The 9,761-nt window shown below is 32.3% G+C and overlaps 1 protein-coding gene across 1 annotated transcript in view; it reads left to right on the forward strand.

The window, feature by feature from the left end:
* Positions 1-5,213: 5,213 nt before the first annotated feature.
* LOC106461962 (eukaryotic translation initiation factor 4 gamma 3-like) overlaps positions 5,214-9,761 on the forward strand; it is a 70,477-nt gene continuing 65,929 nt past the window's right edge. Inside the window, exon 1 of the mRNA XM_013921831.2 lies at positions 5,214-5,308. The gene's annotated coding sequence lies outside the window, so the exon portion shown is untranslated. The remainder of the gene's footprint in view (positions 5,309-9,761) is intronic.

Here is a 9,761-nt window from a genome sequence, read left to right on the forward strand (position 1 = left end):
GAAGCAAAGTAGATGTACATTTTTAAAGGAAGCTCTCGAGTTGGGGATGGAACTTGAATCCATTAAAGTCATAGATAAAAACTAAAAGCACCATCTAGAAGTTATATGATCATCATTTCAAGTAGCATTGAAACATCAATTCTCCATGACAATACTGTAGAAGAACTGAAAGGATTAGTTAGATAGCTAGATACACAGAATGGAAGAAATAAACCACAATACAATATGTGTTTTAAGTGTAACTTGAAAAGAGATATTGCCAGGAACTGGAGACAAAAGCTTGTAGGGAAAAAAAACTCGCAAAGGATGCCAGAAAAAGGAACTGTAATAAATGTGGGAAACATGGCCATCAGAGCTGAGACTGTGAGGAATCAACAGCTGTTAATGAACCAAGGAAACATTACCAATAAGTTGAGTTGCTGAGCTCAATTAGATATCTGAAAAACAGTAATTATCTTGACTTGTGGGGCAAAGTTCATCTGCGAATACTCCATCTGCTTCAAATGAGATAAGAAGTTTATTAATTTAATGAAACTAGCCCAGATGACAATGGGTATATTGAGATACTGGTGTGAATCCTTGTGGTATGTTGATCAACACTGTTTCTACAGGTAGCATAGTTTGACAATTTTCTAATGAAAGTTGGGAAGTTGCTTTGAAAAAGTAAGAAAGAAGATGGATTGGGTGAACAATTAGTAGACATAATGTTCCACCAATAGGAGTGCTGGAAGTTACCTGTACTGTGGGAAGCTTTTATACACCTCATTATGTGTGGGTAATTAACATTGAGGAAGAGTGTGTATTGGGAACTGACTTTGTATAGAAACATAGATGCAAGGTTAGGCTAGCTTTAAATAGCTTCAACCTATAACCAGGAAATCCCTGTGCACTACATGACAATTACAACACCAGAGAGTGAACTTCCAATGTGATAATAAGGAGGGCAGTTAATGTACCACCAAGAAGTGAAATACTCATACAAGAACATATTAGGAAACATTACATCTATTGACTGTGGTGTAGTAGAACTAAACATTCCAGTGTCTCTTGAGTGTTTATTGGTTAGAAAAACTCGTGGATCTGAAGAATAAAAATATTTAAGGTCATAAACATGACAAACCATGAAATTTGAGTCAAGACCTGATGGGACATTGCAAGATGTGAAACTGCACAGGCAGTACTTCCACATAAAAAAAAACAACATAAGTAGTAGTCACCTTTGAGACAAGATGTACAAAATTTGATATCAAATCTTCAAATAAGGACAACTTACCACCTCACAAGAGGTTTTATAGCTGATCAGTGCCATAGGTTGCATGACTTATTCATGAATATCAAGATACCTTCTCCATTGGGCCTCATGACTTAGTCCTAGTCCTTGAGCATCACGTATTGTACTTCTGATGAAGAATTATAGATCTACAAGGTTCTGCATGGACCAATGGAAAGTTAAAAAGAAGTATGTCTACCCAGTGCCAAGAATTGACTTTACTTTGTTTTATATGGTTTTCAACATTGGATCTAAAGAATGGATATAGGCAAGTGCAAGCAAACAAAGCAAGTAGGAAGAAAACAATCTTTACTGCACGAAATGGATTGTGACACTTGTTGTGTTGCTATTTGGATTATTTAATGCACCTGCTGTATTTCAATGGCTAATAATGTGTGCATTCATTGAACTACCCTGGAATATGGCACTCATCTAGTTGGATACCATAATCACATTTGGGAAGTCTTTTGATAATGCTTATGATGGGTTAAGAAAAGCTCAGGATCAAATAAGGAAAGGGTACCTTACGTTGAATCCCAAGAAGTATGAATTATTTTGTCAACAGATTAGTTTGTTGGGATACATGGTTTGTTTGTTTTGAATTTTGCGCAAAGCTACACGAGGGCTATCTGTGCTAGCCATCCCTAATTTAGCAGTCTAAGACTAGAGGTAAGGCAGCTAGTCATCACCACCCACTGCCAACTCTTGGGCTACTCTTTTACCAAGGAATAGTGGGATTGACCGTCACTTTATAACACCCCCATGGCTGAAAGGGTGAGCATGTTTGGTATGACGGGGATTCAAACCCGCAACCCTCAGATTGCGAGTTGAGCGCCCTAATCACCTGGCCATGCTGGGCCATTGGGATACATAATCAGTAACGAGAGAGTATCTACAGACCTATCTAAGATTTAATCTGCCCAGAATTGACCAACACCAAAGAATTTGTGAGAGGTAACAGGATTTCTGGGACTGTGTTGTTACTTTCGTTGTTTTGTAAAATCTTTCTCTAACATAGTTCATCTAATAAACAAATTAATTGAAAAACCAACTGTCTTCTCCACAAACTTCCAAAAATTGGACACTTAGGTGTTCAGAAGACACTGGAGAGAGTAAGACAATACTTCTATATGGTTGGATGCCGAGAATTGGTATAAGTCATCTGAAATATGTTGTGAGTAAATAGGTTCATGAAAGAAATATCGTGTGCAGCTACAGCAATATTGTGCTGGAGCACCACTTGATAGATTTGCTGTTAATGTGCTTGGTCCTCTGTGTACACAGAATAACAACAGGAATAAATACATAATGGTTGTGATGGACTATTTCACCAAATGACCAGAAACAGATGATGTTTCTAACCAGGAAGAAGAAACTCTAGTAAATAAATTCTTCAATGAATTTGTTCCAAGATTTAGGATGCATCTGTAACGTCCATCAAATCAAGGATGGAACTTTGAATCAGCCTTGTTCACAGAAATGTATCAAATGTTTGGAATTAAAAATACAAGGACAAGCCCTTCACCCATCTTCCAGTAGAATGGTGGAGAGATACAATAGCACACTCTTAAATCAATTAAACTTTTATATGGATAAACTATTAGTTTTTGAATGGCAACACACGAAGCTACAGGCACCCCCCCCCCCAATCATCATCACTGATGTTTGGAAGTAAACTCAAAGTTCCATTGGACCTTCTGTATTCTCATCCTGAAGATAATCATTTAGCGGTCTTACACAGAACATGCAGAGAGACTAAGAACAGCATTGTTCTTATAGATGATTTTACCCAGGTAAAACTTAATTCAGTTTGTGATAAAATGGAAAACTGCTATGATGGTAATGCTGACATGAATGAATTTCATCAAGGTGACATGGTATGGCTGTAGAATCTTTATCAAAGAAAAAAAGGATGAACTCCAAAGTTAAGCAGGTGTTGGGAAGAACTATATATATATATATATTATATTGAAAAGAATCAATGATGTGGTTTACAGATTTCAGAAGAACAGTTAGTCCACGCCAATAATTTATTCACCATGATCATCGTTTGATACATGTCGGCAAGAGAACGGCCAACTTCAGAGAAGAATTTGCTAATTGAAGATCAACCTACTAGAGAGACCAGGGTTCATACTGAGACCACTTCCAGAAGATCATCAAAAATAGAGCCACCAGTGGATTCACTCGACCACCTAGAGAGAATTTCCCCAGTGATGATAAGAGATCATACCATCTGAATAACATGAGTTAAGAAAGAGAAAACAACCAAAGAGACTTGGTACTAGTTATCTGATTGATAACTAGAAAAATCTGTAAGTTAATCGTACATTAGTTTGGAGCTTCTGTTTTTGTTTGTTGAATTTCAGGCAAAGCTACTCGAGAGCTATCAGCACTAGCCATTCCTAATTTTGAAGTGATGAATTTGAGAGAGAAGACATCTAGTCAACACCACCCATTGTTATCTCTTGGGCTACTCTTTACCAACGAATAGAGCAAATACCCGTCACATTTTAACGCTCCCACAGCTGAAAAGGCGAGAATTTTCGGGGACTGGATTCAAACCCAGAGATTCTAATATTTTAAGCAAATTCCCTAACCATCAGGTCATGTATGGCAACCACACACACATGAATTATGCTGCAATGATTGTAACAAAAATTGAAATTTGAAAACAAGCTGTGGCTATCACGTAATTGAGAATTAAACTTATTACTATCTTTCACCTATTTCTTTTATAAAAAGTGTGTAACCCTAACCACAGTAAAATTATTTGCATTTCTGGTCACATTAAAAAATGATGTTCAGTTAAAATTCGTTGAGTTATTTCCAGGGACAAATCTCTACGTATAAAAGCCCGAATATAGATTCAATAAATGTTAGTTATTTGTACTAGTAAAGGGGGTGGGGTTAGATAATATCAAACCAAAATGCAAAAACGAACGTTAACGAAAAAACTAGTAAATATATAACACGATTATCGCAGTTACTAAACATTACGTTGAAACATGTTTGGTCTTATTGAATAAAAACCATTCGATGATCAGTTGAGTTTTCAATTCTCATCAGCTTAGAACACTGATAGAGAGTTCTATCGGCAAAAGGGATTTGGAAAAGGACAAAGTGGAAATAATCCCAGACAGATACGACACAATTACAATTAGTGTATTTCTTTTCAGTTTTACTCCGTATTTTTAAAGTCACTCAGGCGTGAAACATAAGATTATTGAAAAATCTGTAGGATTGGTTTAAAAATATTCCTTTGTTGAGACAATAAAATTATAAAGTATCTTTGTAAAAAGCCTCATATATATTAAAATAACGGAATTAATCATGCAGTTATATGCTTTTCTTTATAATTGTTTGAAAATATTATGCAAATACTTTTCAAAATGTAGCAAATTACTATTTTAATATTGTAAATATTAGTAATTGTAAAACAAGTTAGAGCACATGAAAATAACACATGTGTGTTCACTAAATACATAAATATAACTATTAACGTGGTGGATTTCTTTTTCTATGGAGACTTCCAAGTTATTCTTCGTTACTCAAACATTTTGAAAACAAAGCTGCCCATTAATATATTTATTAACACTTTTAAATAATAAAATTACTTAATACGCACAATCTTTCATTAAATAAACTTAAAAAAACAACAACACTTGTTTAAAAATTAGGCCATCCACAACTTGTAGAAGATACACTATTAATCTTTAATTCCCATTGTGGATGAATAAAATATAATTTTATACATGATTTTTGAAAAGTAGCCGAATTATTTATTTATTTCAATAAAAAGATAAAATATTTACTTAATTTACTTAAATATGCCTAACAACAAAAATAAAAGCTAATTTAGATTTTTTTTATTTTATACATTTAAAAATAATATATATATTCCACCACGTGTTTTTATATACTCGTCCACGCTCATTGACTCAATCACGTTGTCTTTTTGGATAGTGGTTATCGAAAGTGCTTATTTAACTTAAGTCCTATCATAATATTCAATATCAGCATAAGAGAAAATTATAAGTATCCTTTTCTTTCTGTAAAATTTAGTATAAACATTTTTATAAGATACATTATAGTGAGAAATATACGTAACTCGATATTTACTTGTAAATATATTTAGCCTATTTTTATAGGATTTGTAGTCTTGTAGTGTAAAGTGAATGGTTTTGAGTTGTGGCGCCAGATACCGAGTTAATACTTCTTGTTTCTATTACTTGTTCGCAAGTGTGGTTAGGCCTGAAACATATGTTTGTCAGTGCGGAAAATTACGACCAAATTAATATATATCTAAACTGATAAAAATGATTACTGCATTAAATATACAACCATAACTTATGTTACTGATTGATATGCTTTATTTCCAACTTTAATTTCCTAACTATATTGAATGTTTTCAACAGCTGTTAGTGTTAATTACACTTTACAATTAGCGTTAAAGCAACGTTAGTGTTACGGATAGCAGTAGTAGTACTGTGTATAGTACAAACTTTAGCTTTTCAAGTCACAGAGATAGTGTTCGGAAGGGAAAGTGATTTTATGTAACATATTGTAAACGTTGTTAATAACACAATGAGTTATAGTTATATCGACTATTTCAAAACGAATCAATGTAAGTGTATTTTAATTTTACATCATAATTTAGTACTTGGTGATATATTATTCAATAGGTGACATTTTCTTTCAAAATGTATTTATATTTATCATACTAAAAAGATTAAACATAGTAAACTTATACTTACTGTTGTGGATTTAACTAGTGTAGGCAATTAAAAATGAGAACCAAAAATTAAGATTAATAATTAATACTTGTACTTAATTATAAAGTTATGCAAATATTTTAAAATAATTTGTCAATATAGGTATTTGATTTTAGTCAAATTCTTACAGAAATTTGTAGTCTAACCTATATACCTGATTTCAAATAATATGTGTTGAAGTTTCAAGGATGTGATAATTGTCTCTTAACTAATAATTTACATTCATCATTTTTTTACCCGTTTATTAGGTACCTTTAAGTTCAAATCTGAATATTGTGACAGATTAAGAATGATGTAAAAGCTTTTGAGTTGAAGTTGTACATACTAAGGATTTTATATATGTTTGTTATTGTACTGTTTGATTTTATGTACTTTTAAAAGACAAACCAAAATTTTCAAAATTGGTTACATTTTATTAGTTACTATGTGGGGGCAGGATGAAGAGTGCCAACAGGGCCCTTGAATAAATATTAATTTATTAAGCAAATAGTTTTAGATCTTTTTGAAGTGTGAATTACTAGCCAAAGTATATTATTTGGCATATTGATAAAAGATTATTTTTAGACTAAAGCTTTTTTTTATTTTTTTCAAATGGTTGGTCTTGAATGAGCAAGTACCTCATATATATATGTACGAGTTATATTCCACTTATTTAATGAATCTTTTATTTCTAAATCATATATTTTAAATAAACAGCATGTGATATTAACTTGAAATTGTAAAATGTGGGTGTTAGATTTTTATAATAGGATAATGTTAATTGATTTTATTTGAATGGCTATTTGTTATTAGATGGTCCTCATGTTGCTGCAACAATTATACATTAACCTCCTCTAGAATTTCTTTATTAAACAGTTTCATTTGGCTCATCATTACAAAAAAAGGAAATGATCAAATTCTGGACCTTAGAAGTTGATTGGTATACTTGAGTTTGAATGTCTTGTCAAAATTCCAACCTTGCAAACCAGTGAAATTGGAACTAACACTTTTAGCGTTGAAAACCATTTACATTTTATCGTGCACAAACACGTATTTACATTTTTACATGTGTGTGTGTGTATGCATATATATATATTTATATATATAACATTTAAGAACAAAAAGGGACCTATTCACTACACTAAACTAAACTTTAAAATACTTGTATAATGATAGTAATAGAAGGGTAAACAAACACCCTCAAAGCCAGCCCTTATCATATAAATATTTGTCAAGCCTTCCCTTGAATTCTCTTCACCTTAATGCTTTCGCCACGTCTGAATCTGAAGGCAGCCCATTCCAAAAGTCAACCCCTCTATAATTTTTTGGTTAAAACACCTGTCTGGAAAACATAGTTGTGGTCTGAAGTTTGCTTACAACTATATTGTTAATTTTTGAAAGTAGTGACCATTCCATAAATTTATAACTAACTGAAGTTTAGTATTTTCACTGAATGAATCTGCATCTGAGCTTTCCAATTCTTAATACTCTGACCACTAATATTTGAGTTTGTAGTATAAACCTTTTTATCTTACTATTGAAACAGACCATCTTTGTACACATAGGAAAATTATCTGGACCCCTAAAAACTATACTTATCTGAATCAAGCCCCTTTAATTTGTCAGTGCGCTGTTCACTCTTTCCACCATGTTAATTCCTCTATGTTGTAAAGAAACCAAAAAACACATTTCTCCATGAAAAAGCCTCCATAAATCCTATATAAGGAAAAAATAACCCTCCCACTCCATTTAATTTAGATTTACATAGATAGAATCAAGAATTTTGTATGTTCTCTTTTTAACAGCAAAAAAACTCGTATAAAGATTTTAAGATTTCTTTAGTTATCACAACTAAAACATTTTTGCCCCCACAGTGGCTCAACGATAAGTCTGCATACTTACAATACTAAAAGTCAGGTTTCGATACCTGTGTGGGCAGTGCACAGATAGCCCATTGTGTAGCTTTACGCTTAATAAGTCATCAATTTTTTTTTTTTTCACAACAAGTAAAAACAAAAGTATTTTACTATAATTCAAAGCCCAGATACCTTTCTGAATATTTAAATTCATTCATCATATTCTTTTTCACTCAGTATGTCAAGTTCCTCTCAAATGAGAAAGACATTTTCAGAAGAATTATTTCTTCTCGGCATAAGCAGATTAATTATTTGATAAGTAAGAAAGGCTTGAGGCCTAACAAATAGCTAGACTCGATGTGTGTACACTAAATATGCATGCAACATCTACCTCCATAACACAACTTTTTATTACACACCTTATGGTTTCTGGATTTTCTTGTCTTATAGATACACTAATGAGAATTACTGTAAGATGGAATGCATTTATTGGTAAGCAAAGACATTTTGTTGTGTAGGAATAGCAGGGATTTCAATAACAATATCAAACACTAACATTGTTTGATATTCTGCTATTACAACAATGAATAAACGTGAACAGATTATTAATAAGATTTTACAGATGCATGTGTATCTATGTATAGATATATATATATACATACATTTCTTTTTTTTTACATCAAGACTTTAAAAACTAAAGTCTATTAAATTAATAAATGATTCATCATGATACGGTAAAATGCCGACCTTTTAGACTTATATTTTGTAAAGAACTCCATTTAGCCTCCCAAAAGATAAAAGAATAAAACTTGTTAAGCTTGTTTAGTTGGTGCTTTTATTCAATAAAGATGCTAGTTTTTACTAAGCAGTAAATACTGAGAGCAACTTTTTGTTCCTGTACCTTCAGGTGTGCTGTAAACATTAACAAATATTGCATTCTTCGAAGAAAGTTTAACAAAGTTGTTATGTAGAAAAACTATTTATCTGTGTCACACAATTGTTTTTTTTTACTTGACCTACTTTTTTATTTCAGTGTTCAGTGCACATGAACATTAATATCTTGAGCTAAGAAGTTTTAGGGCATGACATAAAGTGCACTTGCAATGTAAAACTAAATTTTGCATGAATTAAGTAATTAAAGGAGCCCCCCCCCCACTCATATGAATGTACACAAAACTAGTTGTTTCCATTACAACACTGGAGAAATTGTAGTGGCTTTGGATCTTCTTATTTTTTTTTAAATCTTAGATAGACCTAAAACTGGTATTTGCCAACATCTGTAGCTTATTAATTTACATCAATTATACCATCCTGATCAGGATATAACATATTTTGAGGGGAAAAAATTATTTGCCTACTGACTTGCAATGTTTGAAAAATTCAGCATAACTTTATGTTGCCATTCTAGTGGCCCAGTGTAAATCAGTGGGTTTAAAATGCTAAAAACCTGGTTTCAATACCTGTGATGGGCATGGCACAGATAGCCCATTGTGTAGCTTTGTGTTTAACAAGAAACAAACAGTATAACTTAAAAAATTACACAAATTATTCTTAAAAACTAGTACATGTATATCAAGAGTTTCATCTATAAAAATTACATTTCAGTAAATCTTCATTCATATGTGTTGTATGATAATACTTTATTAAGTTCAACTCTGATACACTTCTACTGTATCGGTAACTTCACATTAAGTTCAACTCCAACATACTTCTACTGTATCAGTAACTTCACATCAAGTTCAACTCTGACATACTTCTACCGTATCAGTAACTTCACATTAAGTTCAACTCCAACGTACTACTACTGTATCGGTAACTTCACATTAAGTTCAACTCCAACATACTTCTACTGTATCGGTAACTTCACATTAAGTCAACTCC

The sequence above is a fragment of the Limulus polyphemus genome, unplaced genomic scaffold (genome assembly GCF_000517525.1).
Source record: "Limulus polyphemus unplaced genomic scaffold, Limulus_polyphemus-2.1.2 Scaffold1067, whole genome shotgun sequence".
Lineage (NCBI taxonomy): Eukaryota > Metazoa > Arthropoda > Merostomata > Xiphosura > Limulidae > Limulus > Limulus polyphemus.